Genomic DNA, 14,085 nt, shown 5'->3' on the forward strand with positions numbered 1-14,085 from the left:
TTGCAAAGGAAAAGTGAGGGGGGGGGGGTGGTCACAGGTGCCAACTTAAAAAATTGCACAATGTGAGTTGCAAGTTAAGTTATATCGGGGCAAAACGAAGACTGTGGCCTCGGAGACAGTGAAACTGTTCCAAAGAGGCGGGGGAGAAGGACAGTATAGATTTGATTTTGGTAAAGGAGGAATATGTGCAATCAAGTACATTTTTTTTTTTTGGTAGACAGTTTATGCCAGTCTCATGAATCTTCTGCTAGCCATGAGAAACCATCGTCACCATGAAGCGAAGACTGTGGCCTCGGAGACAGTGAAACTGTTCCAAAGAGGCGGGGGAGAAGGACAGTATAGATTTGATTTTGGTAAAGGAGGAATATGTGCAATCAAGTACATTTTTTTTTTTTGGTAGACAGTTTATGCCAGTCTCATGAATCTTCTGCTAGCCATGAGAAACCATCGTCACCATGAAGGATTTTAGTGTATTGCTATATGAAGAGATACAAGAAGTGAGCTTATAAAATCACCTCCTGAGAATATCTACCTGAAGACCTGTCCTGCCAGTTCCCTGCTTCCCCAGACTACAGAGTGCCTTATTTCTGCTCTCCATCCTGAGCTCCTTTCAGGGGATGTTGAAGGTTAACAGCTACAGCAGCACATGATTTAATCTTGGTAGAGGTAGATGGAAAGTGCCCATGGCAAGTGTCTGTGTGTAATTGACATGGTACACGTGATCACCTGGTGCACAATGCTTGGTTGATGGTAAGGGAGCATACAGTTAACACAAATTTTTTGGCCCCAGTATCTCTGGGGCTATGTGTTCATGATCACCAGGTAGTTAACTTCTTCCTTTGGTGGAGGTTTTAGCATCTGTAAAATAACTCAGGAAGTATGCATCAGAGACCGTTAAACTAGATATTGCACAAAAGGGCTATAGCAGAGGATATACGAGAGGGAGTCTGTCCAGGGAAAACCCCATAGAGTCCTGTTCGGTTACACCAGGCGTCTGAGCTCAGAAACCCTGAAGGTTGGGGCTGCCAGGATCACAGTCCTCTGAGGGGCCTGTAAGCCCCCATAGTGAGATGGGGATGCACTGGCTGGACAAATGTGGCTGGACTGGAAGAGGGATTCAGGCTAGAAATGTCGCTGGAATTATCACAGGGAGGAAGAGGAAGAGCCAGGTGGGTGCAAGTGGATCATAGCAGACTCCCTGCAGGTGACTGTGATCCTGATGGAAGCATATCAGTTCAGTTCAGTTGATCAGTCATGTCTGACTCTGACCCCATGGACTGCAGCACGACAGGCCTCCCTGTCCACTGTCACCTCCCGGAGTTTACTCAAACTCATGTCCATTGAGTCAGTGATGGTATCCAACCATCTCATCCTCTGTCATCCCCTTCTCCTGCCATCAATCTTTCCCAGCATGACTGTCTTTTTTCAATGAGTCAGTTCCTCGCATCAGGTAGCCAAAGTATTGGAGTTTCAGCTTCAGCATCAGTCCTTCCAAAGAATATTCAGGACTGATTCCCTTTAAGATGGACTGGTTGGATCTCCTTGCAGTCCAAGGGCCTCTCAAGAGTCTTCTCCAACACCACAGTTCAAAAGCATCAATTCTTCAGTGCCCAGCTCTCTTTATAGTCCGACTCTCACATCCGTACATGACTACTGGAAGAACCATAGCTTTGACTGGTCAGACCTTTGTTGGCAAAGTAATGTCTCTGGTTTTTAATATGCTTTCTAGGTTGGTCATAACTTTCCTTCCAAGGAGCAAGCATCTTTTAATTTCATGGCCGCAGTCAACATCTGCAGTCATTTTGGAGCCCAAAATATAAAGTCTCTCACTGTTTCTGTTTCCCCATCTATGTACCATGAAATGATGGAACCAGATGCCATGATCTTCGTTTTCTGAATGTTGAGTTTTAAGCCAACTTTTTCACTCTCTTCTTTCACTTTCATCAAGAGGCTATTTAGTTCTTCTTCACTATGTGCTATAAGGGTGGTGTCATCTGCATATCTGAGGTTATTGATATTTCTCCCGGCAATCTTGATTCCAGCTTGTGTTTCTTCCAGCCCAGCGTTTCTCATGATGTACTCTGCATATAAGTTAAATTAGCAGGGTGGCAATATACAGCCTTGACGTACTCCTTTTCCTATTTGGAACCAGTCTGTTGTTCCATGTCCAGTTCTAACTGTTGCTTCCTGACCTGCATACAGGTTTCTCAAGAGGCAGGTCAGGTGGTCTGGTATTCCCAACATTTTAAGTATTTTCCAGAGTTCTTTATGGTCCACACAGTCAAAGGCTTTGGCACAGTCCATAAAGCACAAGTAGATGCTTTTCCAGATGATGGAAGCACCCCCAAGCCAAAAGGAGAGGCTGTCAGGGGCTCAGCTTCATTCTCTCACTACGTTGCTTATCTGTAACTTCCTATTCCTATAGCGAGGAGCCTGGCTCCCACCATCTGCCATTTATCAATTTATTTCTCCTCTTCAGATTGCATATAAGGTGGTTTCAGAATTGTTACCTGCTACACCCTGGAAAGAACTCCATAAAATAAAGCCCACTGTTTATGGAAGCCCATTCAAGATAGGACACTGAAAGATGAACTCCCCAGATTGGTAGGTGCCCGATATGCTACTGGAGATCAGGGGAGAAATAACTCCAGAAAGAATGAAGAGACAGAGTAAAAGAAAAACAGCACCCAGTTGTGGATGTGACTGGTGATAGAAGCAAAGCCTGATGCTGCAAAGAGCAATATTGCATAGGAACCTGGATGTTAGATCCATGAATCAAGGCAAATTGAAGTTGTCGAACAGGAGATGGCAAGAGTGAACATCAACATTTTACGAACCAGCAAACTAAAATGGACTGGAATGGGTGAATTTAACTCAGACGGCCACTGTATCTACTACTGTGGGCAAGAATCTCTTAGAAGAAATGGTGTAGCTATCATAATCAACAAGAGAGTCCAAAATGCAGTGCTTGGATGCAGTCTCAAAAATGACAGAATGATCTCTGTTCGTTTCCAAGGCAAACCATTGAATATCATGGTAATCCAAGTCTATGCCCCGACCTGTAACGCTGAAGAAGCTGAAGTTGAACGGGTCTATGAAGACCTACAAGACCTTTTAGAACTAACACCCCCAAAAGATGTCCTTTTCATTATAGGGGGTTGGAGTGCAAAAGGAGGAAGTCAAGAAACACCTGAAGTAACAGGCAAATTTGGCCTTGGAGTGCAGAATGAAGCAGGGCAAAGACTAATAGAGTTTTGCCAAGAGAACTCACTAGTCACAGCAAACACCCTCTTCCAACAACACAAGAAAAACTCTACACATGGACATCACCAGATGGCCAACACCAAAATCAGATTGATAATCATTCTGCAATCATTCTTTGCACCCAAAGATGGAGATCGTCTATACAGTCAGCAAAAACAAAACCAGGAGCTGACTGTGGCTCAGATTCTGAACTCCTTATTGCCAAATTCAGACTTAAATTGAAGAAAGTAGGGAAAACCACTAGACCATTCAGGTATGACCTAAATTAATCCCTTATGATTATACAGTGGAAGTGAAAAATAGATTTAAGGGACTAGATCTGATTGACAGAGTGCCTGATCAACTATGAATGGAGGTTCATGACATTGTACAGGAGACAGTGTTCAGGACCATCTCCAAGAAAAAGAAATTGAAAAAAGGAAAATGGTTGTCTGAGGAGGTCTAACAAATAGCTGTCAAAACAAGAGATCAGATCAGATCAGATCAGATCAGTCACTCAGTCATGTCCGACTCTTTGCGACCCCATGAATCAGAGCACGCCAGGCCTCCCTGTCCATCACCAACTTCCGGAGTTCACTCAGACTCACGTCCATCGAGTCAGTGATGCCATCCAGCCATCTCATCCTCTGTCGTCCCCTTATCCTCTTGCCCCCAATCCCTCCCAGCATCAGAGTTTTTTCCAATGAGTCAACTCTTCACATGAGGTGGCCAAAATACTGGAGTTTCAGCTTTAGCATCATTCCTTCCAAAGAAATCCCAGGGCTGATCTCCTTCAGAATGGACTGGTTGGATCTCCTTGCAGTCCAAGGGACTCTCAAGAGTCTTCTCCAACACCACAGTTCAAAAGCACAAATTCTTTGGCGCTCAGCCTTCTTCATAGTCCAACTCTCACATCCATGCATGACCACAGGACAAACCATAGCCTTGACTAGACAAACCTTTGTGGGCAAAGTAATGTCTCTGCTTTTGAATATGCTATCTAGGTTGGTCATAACTTTCCTTCCAAGGAGTAAGCGACTTTTAATTTCATGGCTGCAGTCACCATCTGCAGTGATTTTGGAGCCCAGAAAAATAAAGTCTGACACTGTTTCCACTGTTTCCCCATCTATTTCCCATGAAGTGAGGGGACCTGATGCCATGATCTTCGTTTTCTGAATGTTGAGCTTTAAGCCAACTTGTTCACTCTCCACTTTTACCTTCATCAAAAGGCTTTTTAGTTCCTCTTCACTTTCTGCCATAACGGTGGTGCCATCTGCATATCTGAGGTTATTGATATTTCTCCCGGCAATCTTGATTCCAGCTTGTGTTTCTTCCAGCCCAGCATTTCTCATGATGTACTCTGCATATAAGTTAAATAAACAGGGTGACAATACACAGCCTTGACGTACTCCTTTTCCTATTTGGAACCAGTCTGTTGTTCCATGTCCAGTTCTAACTGTTGCTTTCTGACCTGCATACAAATTTCTCAAGAGGCAGATCAGGTGGTCTGGTATTCCCATCTCTTTCAGAATTTTCCACAATTTATTGTGATCCACACAGTCAAAGGCTTTTCCATAGTCAATAAAGCAGAAATAGATGTTTTTCTGGAACTCTCTTGCTTTTTCCATTATCCAGCGGATGTTGGCAATTTGATCTCTGGTTCCTCTGCCTTTTCTAAAACCAGCTTGAACATCAGGAAGTTCACGGTTCACATATTGCTGAAGCCTGGCTTGGAGAATTTTGAGCATTACTTTACTAGCATGTGAGATGAGTGCAATTGTGTGGTAGTTTGAGTATTTTGCATTGCCTTTCTTTGGGATTGGAATGAAAACTGACCTTTTCCAGTCCTGTGGCCACTGCTGAGTTTTCCAAATTTGCTGGCATATTGAGTGCAACACTTTCACAGCATCATCTTTCAGGATTTGGAATAGCTCAACTGGAATTCTATCACCTCCACTAGCTTTGTTCCTAGTGATGCTTTCTAAGGCCCACTTGACTTCACATTCCAGGATGTCTGGCTCTAGGTGAGTGATCACGCCATCGTGATTATCTGGGTCATGATGATCTTTTTTGTACAGTTCTTGCATGTATTCTTGCCACCTCTTCTTAATATCTTCTTGTTCTGTTAGGTCCATGCCATTTCTGTCCTTTATCAAGCCCATCTTTGCATGAAATGTTTCTTTGGTATCTCGGATTTTCTTGAAGAGATCTCTAGTCTTTCCCATTCTGTTGTTTTCCTCTATTTCTTTGCATTGATCACTGAAGAAGGCTTTCTTATCTCTTCTTGCTATTCTTTGGAACTCTGCATTCATATGCTTGTATCTTTCCTTTTCTCCTTTGCTTTTCGCTTCTCTTCTTTTCACAGCTATTTGTAAGGCCTTCCCAGAAAGCCATTTTGCTTTTTTGCATTTCTTTTCCATGGGGATGGTCTTGATCCCTGTCTCCTGTACAATGTCACGAACCTCGTTCCATAGCTCATCAGGCACTCTATCTATCAGATCTAGGCCCTTAAATCTATTTCTCACTTCCACTGTATAATCATAAGGGATTTGATTTAGGTCATACCTGAATGGTTTAGTGGGTTTCCCTACTTTCTTCAATTTAAGTTTGAATTTGGCAATAAGGAGTTCATGATCTGAGCCACAGTCAGCTCCTGGTCTTGTTTTTGCTGGCTGAATAGAGATTCTCCATCTTTGGCTGCAAAGAATATAATCAATCTGATTTCAGTGTTGACCATCTGGTGATGTCCATGTATAGAGTCTTCTCTTGTGTTGTTGGAAGAGGGTGTTTGTTATGACCAGTGAATTTTCTTGGCAAAACTCTATTAGTCTTGGCTGCAATGGGCGTGCTAAGCACGGCTGAGAGGAGCTACCCCACGTCTGAGATCAGGGGCAGTGGCCGAGAGTGCCAGACTGCGATGGCGCAGGAACGGCCAAGAGGAGCCACCCTACATCTGAAAACAAGAATAGTGAAAGGCAAAGGAGAAAAGGAAAGATATACCCATCTGAATGCAGTGTTCCAAAGAATAGCAAGGAAAGATAAGAAAGCCTTCCTCAGTGATCAATGCAAAGAAACAGAGGAAAGCAATAGAATGGGAAAGACTAGAGATCTCTTCAACAAAATTAGAGATACCAAGGGAACATTTCATGCAAAGATGGGCTCGATAAAGGACAGAAATGGTATGCACCTAACAGAAGCAGAAGATATTAAGAAGAGGTGGCAAGAATACACAAAAGAACTGTACAAATATATATATATATAAAATATATAAAAATATATAAAAATATATTAAAAATATATTAAAAAATATATATATATATATTTACAACCCAGATAATCACGATGGTGTGATCACTCACCTAGAGCCAGACATCCTGGAATGTGAAGTCAAGTGGGCCTGAGGAAGCATCACTTTGAACAAAGCGAGTGGAGTTGATGGAATTTCAGTTGAGCTACTTCAAATCCTGGAAGATGATGCTATGAAAATGCTGCACTCAATATGCCAGCAAATTTGGAAAACTCAGCAGTGGCCACAGGACTGGAAAAGGTAGGTTTCCATTCCAATCCCAAAGAAAGGCAATGCAAACAATGCTCAAACTACTACACAATTGCACTCTTCTCACAGGCTAGTAAAGTAATGCTCAAAATCCTCCAAGCCAGGCTTCAAGAGTACGTGAACCATGAACTTCCAGATGTTCAAGCTGATTTTAGGAAAGGCAGAGCAACCAGAGATCAAATTGCCGACATGCGCTGGATCATTAAAAAAGCAAGAGAATTCCAGAAAATCATCCATTTCTGCTTTATTGACTCTGCCAAAGCCTTTGACTGTGTGGATCACAATAAACTGTGGAAAATTCTGAAAGAGATGGGAATACCAGACCACCTGATCTGCCTCTTGAGAAACCTATATGCAGGTCAGGAAGTAACAGTTAGAACTGGACGAGGAACAACAGACTGGTTCCATAGGAAAAGAAGTACATCAAGGGTGTATATTGTCACCCTGCTAATTTAACTTATATGCAGAGTACATCACGAGAAGCTCTGAACTGGAAGAAGCATAAGCTGGAATCAAGATTGCTGGGAGAAATATCAATAACCTCAGATATGCAAGTAACACCACCCTTACGGCAGAAAGTGAAGAACTAAAGAGCCTCTTGATGAAAGTGAAAGTGGAGAGTGAAAATGTTGATTTATATCTCAACATTCAGAAAACTAAGATCATGGCATCTGGTCCCAACACTTCATGGCCAATAGATGGGGATCAGTGGAAACAGTGGCTGACTTCATTTTGGGGGGCTCCAAAATCACTGCAGATGGTGATTGCAGCCATGAAATTAAAAGATGCTTACTCCTTGGAAGGAAAGTTATGACCAACCTAGACAGCATATTGAGAAGCAGAGACGTTATTTTGTCAACAAAGGTCCGTCTTGTCAAGGCTATGGTTTTTCCAGTGGTCATGTATGGATGTGAGAGTTGGACTGTGAAGAAAGCTGAGTGCTGAAGAATTGATGTTTTTGAACTGTGGTGTTGGATAAGACTCTTGAGAGTCCCTTGGACTGCAAGGAGATCCAACAAGTCCATCCTAAAGGAAATGAGTCCTGAGTGTTCACTGGAAGGAATGATGTTGAATCTGAAACTCCAATACTTTGCCCACCTGATGCGAAAAGCTGGCTCATTGCAAAAGACCCTGAGGCTGGGAAAGATTGAGGGCAGGAGGAGAAGGGGACGACAGAGGATGAGATGGTTGGATGGCCTCTCCGACTCAATAGAGATGAGTTTGGATAAACTCTGGGAGTTGGTGATGGAGAGGGAGAACTAGCGTGCTGTGGTCCATGGGGTTGCGAACAGTCGGACATAACTGAACGACTGAACTGAATTGAATTGATTTTGCTTTTAGTCTGCAGGTTTTGTTCATTTTCAAATTTTACTTAGGTCACCAATTTTTCCCCATTCTCTCTGCTGTTTAGTCGCTCAGTTTTTTGACTCTTTATGACTCCATGGACTGTAGCCGTCCAGGCTCCTCTGTCCTCGGAGATTCTGCAGGCAAGGATACTGAAATAGGTTACCATGCCTTCCTCTAACCCATCCCCTACAGTAAGGTTTTTTCCCATATATTTCTAACATGGATAGATTCTGTCACATTGTGTATTCAATCCTGCAACTCTCCTATACCCTAAATAACTAAATTTGAACAGATTAACTCCCAAGGGCTATACAAATTGATGAGCTTAGACAAATGCCCAGTGACAGGTATCCATCCTGAAGTATCACATGGAATACTTCAAACCCCCATAGCCTGATCTACATATCATCTACGTAGCTTTCGTTTCCTAGAATGTCATAAATGGGATCATATTGTGTGCAGTCTCTTCAAATTGAGTTCTTCCACTTAGCAATATGCATGTAAGATTTACCCATGTCTTTCAAGGGTTGATGGTTTGTTCCTTTCTATGGTTGAGTCGTGTTCCACTGCATGTGCATGAGAGGGAAAACAATTTTTCCTCTGCCCTTCTAGGTTCTTGGTACCCCCCACCTTCTGTAATAAAAGACAGATTACCAAGAGAAAAACCGATGTTTAATAACATGTATACCTCTTACATGGGATTCCCAGGTGGCTCAATGGTAAAGAATCCACCTGACAATACAGGAGACGTAAGAGACGAGAGTTTGATCCCTGGGTCAGGAAGATCTCCTCGAGGAGGGCATGGCAATGCACTTCAGTTTTCTTGCCTACCTCTTTCATAATCCAGTTATACATTGCTATCAATTTCCCCCAAAGCTTTTGCTCCACCCCCACAAATTTTAATGTTTTCATTTTCAGTCAATTCTAAATGTATTCTCTTATTTCATTGCTTTGTACGCTACTTTAGTTTCCAAATATCTGGGATTTTTCAGATGTCATTTTGGCCTTGAATTCTAATTTAGAAGAATCTACTTAAAATTTTTTTTCATTTTATTGAAGTATAGCTGATTCCGAATGCTGTGTTAGTTTGAAATGTACAACAAAACGATTTAGTTATACATATATCCATTCTTTTTCAGATACTTTACCCATGTAGATTATTACAGAATATTGAGTTCCTTGTGCTATACAGTAGTTCCTTGTTGGCTATCTATTTTATATAAGGGTATCTTAATCCCAAGCTCCTAATTACCCCTCCCCAACCACATTTCCCTTTTGGTAACCCTAAATTTGTTTTTGAAATCTGTGACTCTGTTTCTATTTTGTAGATGGGTTCATTTGTATCATTTTTTAGATGAGATTCTACATATGGATGATATCAGTAATGGTATTTGTCTTTCTCTGACTTAGTATGATTTGATTTAGGTCATACCTGAATGGTCTAGTGGTTTTCCCTACTTTCTTCAATTTCAGTCTGAATTTGGCAGTAAGGAGTTCATGATCTGAGACACAGTCAGCTCCTGGTCTTGTTTTTGTTGACTGTATAGAGCTTCTCCATCTTTGGCTGCAAAGAATATAATCAATCTGATTTCGGTGTTGACCATCTGGTGCTATCCATGTGTAGAGTCTTCTTTTGTGTCATTGGAAGAGGGTGTTTGCTATGACCAGTGCATTTTCTTGGCAAAACTCTATTAGTCTTTGCCCTGCCTCATTCCATATTCCAAGGCCAAATTTGCCTGTTACTCCAGGTGTTTCTTGACTTCCTACTTTTGCATTCCAGTCCCCTATAATGAAAAGGACATCTTTTTGGGGTGTTAGTTCTAAAAGGTCTTGTAGGTCTTCATAGAACCGTTCAACTTCAGCTTCTTCAGCGTTACTGGTTGGGGCATAGACTTGGATTACTGTGATATTGAATGGTTGGCCTTGGAAACGAACAGAGATCCTTCTGTCGTTTTTGAGATTGCATCCAAGTACTGTATTTTGGACTCTTTTGTTGACCATGATGGCTACTCCATTTCTTCTGAGGGATTCCTGCCTGCAGTAGTAGATATAATGATCACCTGAGTTAAATTCACCCATTCCAGTCCATTTTAGTTCACTGATTCCTAGAATGTCGACGTTCACTCTTGCCATCTCCTGTTTGACCACTTCCAATTTGCCTTGATTCATGGACCTGACATTCCAGGTTCCTATGCAATAGTGTTCTTTACAGCATTGGACCTTGCTTCTATCACCAGTCACATCCACAACTGGGTATTGTTTTTGTTTTATTTGGGGGGGCTCCAAAATCACTGCAGATGGTGACTGCAGCCATGAAATTAAAAGATGCTTACTCCTTGGAAGAAAAGTTATGACCAACCTAGACAGCATATTGAAAAGCAGAGACATTACTTTGCCAACAAAGGTCCATCTAGTCAAGGCTATGGTTTTTCCAGTGGTCATGTATGGATGTGAGAGTTGGACTGTGAAGAAAGCTGAGCACCAAAGAACTGGTGCTTTTGAACTGTGGTGTTGGATAAGACTCTTGAGAGTCCCTTGGACTGCAAGGAGATCCAACCAGTCCATTCTGAAGGAGATCAGCCCTGGGATTTCTTTGGAAGGAATGATGCTAAAGCTGAAACTCCAGTACATTGGCCACCTCATGTGAAGAGTTAACTCATTGGAAAAGACTCTGATGCTGGGAGGGATTGGGGGCAGGAGGAGAAGGGGACGACAGAGGATGAGATGGCTGGATGGCATCACTGACTTGATTCACATGAGTCTGAGTGAACTCCGGGAGTTGGTGATGGACAGGGAAGCCTGCCATGCTGTGATTCGCGGGGTCACAAAGAGTCGGACATAACTGAGTGACTGAACTGAAACTGAACTGACTTAGTATGATAATCTCTAGGTCCATCATGTTGCTGCATATGGCATTATTTGCTCTTTATTGTGGCTGAGTAATATTCCATTGTATACATGTACTCATCTTCTTTATTCATTCCTTTGTTGATAAACATTTAGGTTGTTTCCATGTCTTGGCTGTTGTAAATGGTGCTCCAGAGAATAGGTACAGGTATACGTATGGCTGAGTCCCTTAGCTGTGCACCTGAAACTATCACAACATTGCTAATAGGCTATACTACAATATAAAACAGGTTAAAAAACTAAAAATCAATTACAAAGGGGGAAAAAAAAACAATAGGCTGCTTGCAGAGTAGATCTTCTTTCTAACCAAGTGTAGTATGATGCAGTAACACCCCTTCTCTACATACTCAGTGAAAACTCCTGGACAAAATCGGCCTAAATATTTTGTTTTCAATGCTTCAGTAGGATGCTGGGAAGAAGAGCTGAGTAAAGAAAACAAAGTAACGAGATTCAAATTTTTTTCATGTAATGAGATAGGCAAAATATAGCTAAAAATAATGTGTCTAAGCATAAGTCTTGAGGAATACAACTCTCTTTATTAGTCTAACTTTTAATTAGACTAATCCTGCTTTGGTTTCAAATTGTCCTGATCCTCTTCTGAAGATGTTAACTCTCTACGCCCTTCATGTGTAGACAATTTTAACTTTGAAAAGCAGCTGGACGAAATAAATATGGATCTGTGAAGAACAGGTTATATACATAAAAAATATGTCATGTCAAGCTCTCCTACCATTTACCAACTTGTTAATTATTCTTTTTTAAAAAATGGTACAATTGGCACCAGAACACTGAAAAAACAAGATGACGTTGCTGAGTCTGGAACTTCAGGCTTCTCATCCTTTGTAACTCCTCTGAAGGTCATTAACAAGATTATTCTTTTAATTGCTGGCCATGCTTTGCCACTCTGCACCTTTACTGTAGGTTTATGGATGTTAATAATCTCCTTGCTTAACAACTATCATAGGAAGCAAATTCTGTTCACTTCAAGTATCCTGTTCACTCCCCATCAGTCAGGCCCCAGGCCATGTCCCAGCCCCTCCCAGAGCTGTCCTTCTCTCCTGACCACACTAGCTCACATCCATGCAAAGTCTCCTAAATTCCTGCAACTCTCTCTTTGGTATCACTGAAAGTTCAAAACTTACCACTTGACATTGTCATTTATATATACATATTAAAAGTAAACATATATAAAATACAGTAGGTAAGTGATATGTAAAATATAATATATAAAACGTAAATAGAGTCCCATGAAATGAAGAATTCTATTGAGTTGATTCCAGATGACTTGGTGTATTTTTTCTTGTCTTCTATTTCTATGATATTCATCTGAAATTCAAGTACTATTATTAGAACTACAAGAAATAGACACATAGGATCTTACCTCCTAGAGTTTCCCATCAGTACTTTAATCCATGTTCCCTGGTCTCTTGCTCCCTTGAGCTCTCCTTTCTCTTTTGTCTCCAAATTTTTACTCTTTTTATAGGTTTTTATACAATATTTTCACTTTACCTTTTTTTCTGAACTATGTTTCATTACTTCCATTCCTTAATGTTTCTCAGAAGCACAAGTACACACCCACAAGTGCCTACATCAGCTCTGTGTTCAGGTGCTGTTTGACTGGGCTGTCTCTGTGTTTGACTCACATTTTCATATTCCACAATGTTACCACATGCCAGGAGAGGCAACTATTTTCCTGTCTGCTTCTCATTTTGACCCACATCACACAAAAATGTAGCAAAAGGAAGTGTCGCAGGCAGACCATCTGAATGCTTTAAGATGCTGGCCTTTCCTAGAACCATCTAGATTCACCTTGAACAAATTGTTTCCTGCTGTCAAAATAACTATACTACCAAAAGCAATCTGCAGATTGAATGCACCACCTTCCTAATGATGTTTTTCACAGAACTAGAACAAAAAATTTTACAGTGTGAATGGGAAAAAAAGATCCCAAATAGCCAAGCAATCTTGAGAAAGAAAAGCAAGAGCTGAGAGAATCAGGTTCCCTGACTTGAGACTATCAGTCAGTTCAGTTCAGTCACTCAGTCATGTCCGACTCTTTGTGACCCCATGAATCACAGCACGCCAGGCCTCCCTGGCAATCATCAACTCCTGGAGTTTACCCAAACTCATGTCCATCGAGTCGGTGATTTGGTGATGCCATCCAGCCATCTCATCCTCTGTCGACCCCACACGGCATGGCTTAGTTTCATTGAGTTAGACAAGGCTGTGTTAGTTACAAGCTAAAGTAATCAAGACACTGGTTCTGGCACAGAAACAGAAATATATTGAATAGAGCAATGGAACAAGATACAAAGTCCAGGGAGAAACCAATGCACCTACGGTCAAGTAATCTAGGACAAAGGAGGTAAGACTATACAATGGAGAAAAGACAGCCTCTTCAATAAGTGGTGCTGATAAAAATGGACAGCTACAAGCATAAGAATGAAATTACCATACTCTCTAACACCATACACAAAAATAATCTCAAAATAAATTAAAGACCTTAGAAAAGGCAGAGGAACCAGAGATCAAATTGCCAACATCCACTGGATCACCGAAAAAGCAAGAGAGTTCCAGAAAAACATCTATGTCTGCTTTATTGACTATGCCAAAGCCTTTGACTGTGTGGATCACAATAAACTGTGGGAAATTCTTCAAGAGATGGGAATACCAGACCACCTGACCTGCCTCTTGAGAAACCTATATGTAGGTCAGGAAGCAACAGTTAGAACTGGACATGGAACAACAGACTGGCTCCAAATAGGAAAAGGAGCAGGTCAAGGCTGTATATTGTCACCCTGCTTATTCAACTTATATGCAGAGTACATCATGAGAAACACTGGGCTGGAAGAAGCACAAGCTGGAATCAAGATTGCTGGGAAAATATCAATAACCTCAAATATGCAGATGACACCACCCTTATGGCAGAAGTGAAGAGGAACTAAAAAGCCTCTTGATGAAAGTGAAAGAGGAGAGTGAAAAAGTTGGCTTAAAGCTCAACATTCAGTAAAACTCTCACTGTTTGCAGATGA

This window comes from Bubalus kerabau, chromosome 13 (assembly GCF_029407905.1).
Source record: "Bubalus kerabau isolate K-KA32 ecotype Philippines breed swamp buffalo chromosome 13, PCC_UOA_SB_1v2, whole genome shotgun sequence".
NCBI lineage: Eukaryota > Metazoa > Chordata > Mammalia > Artiodactyla > Bovidae > Bubalus > Bubalus kerabau.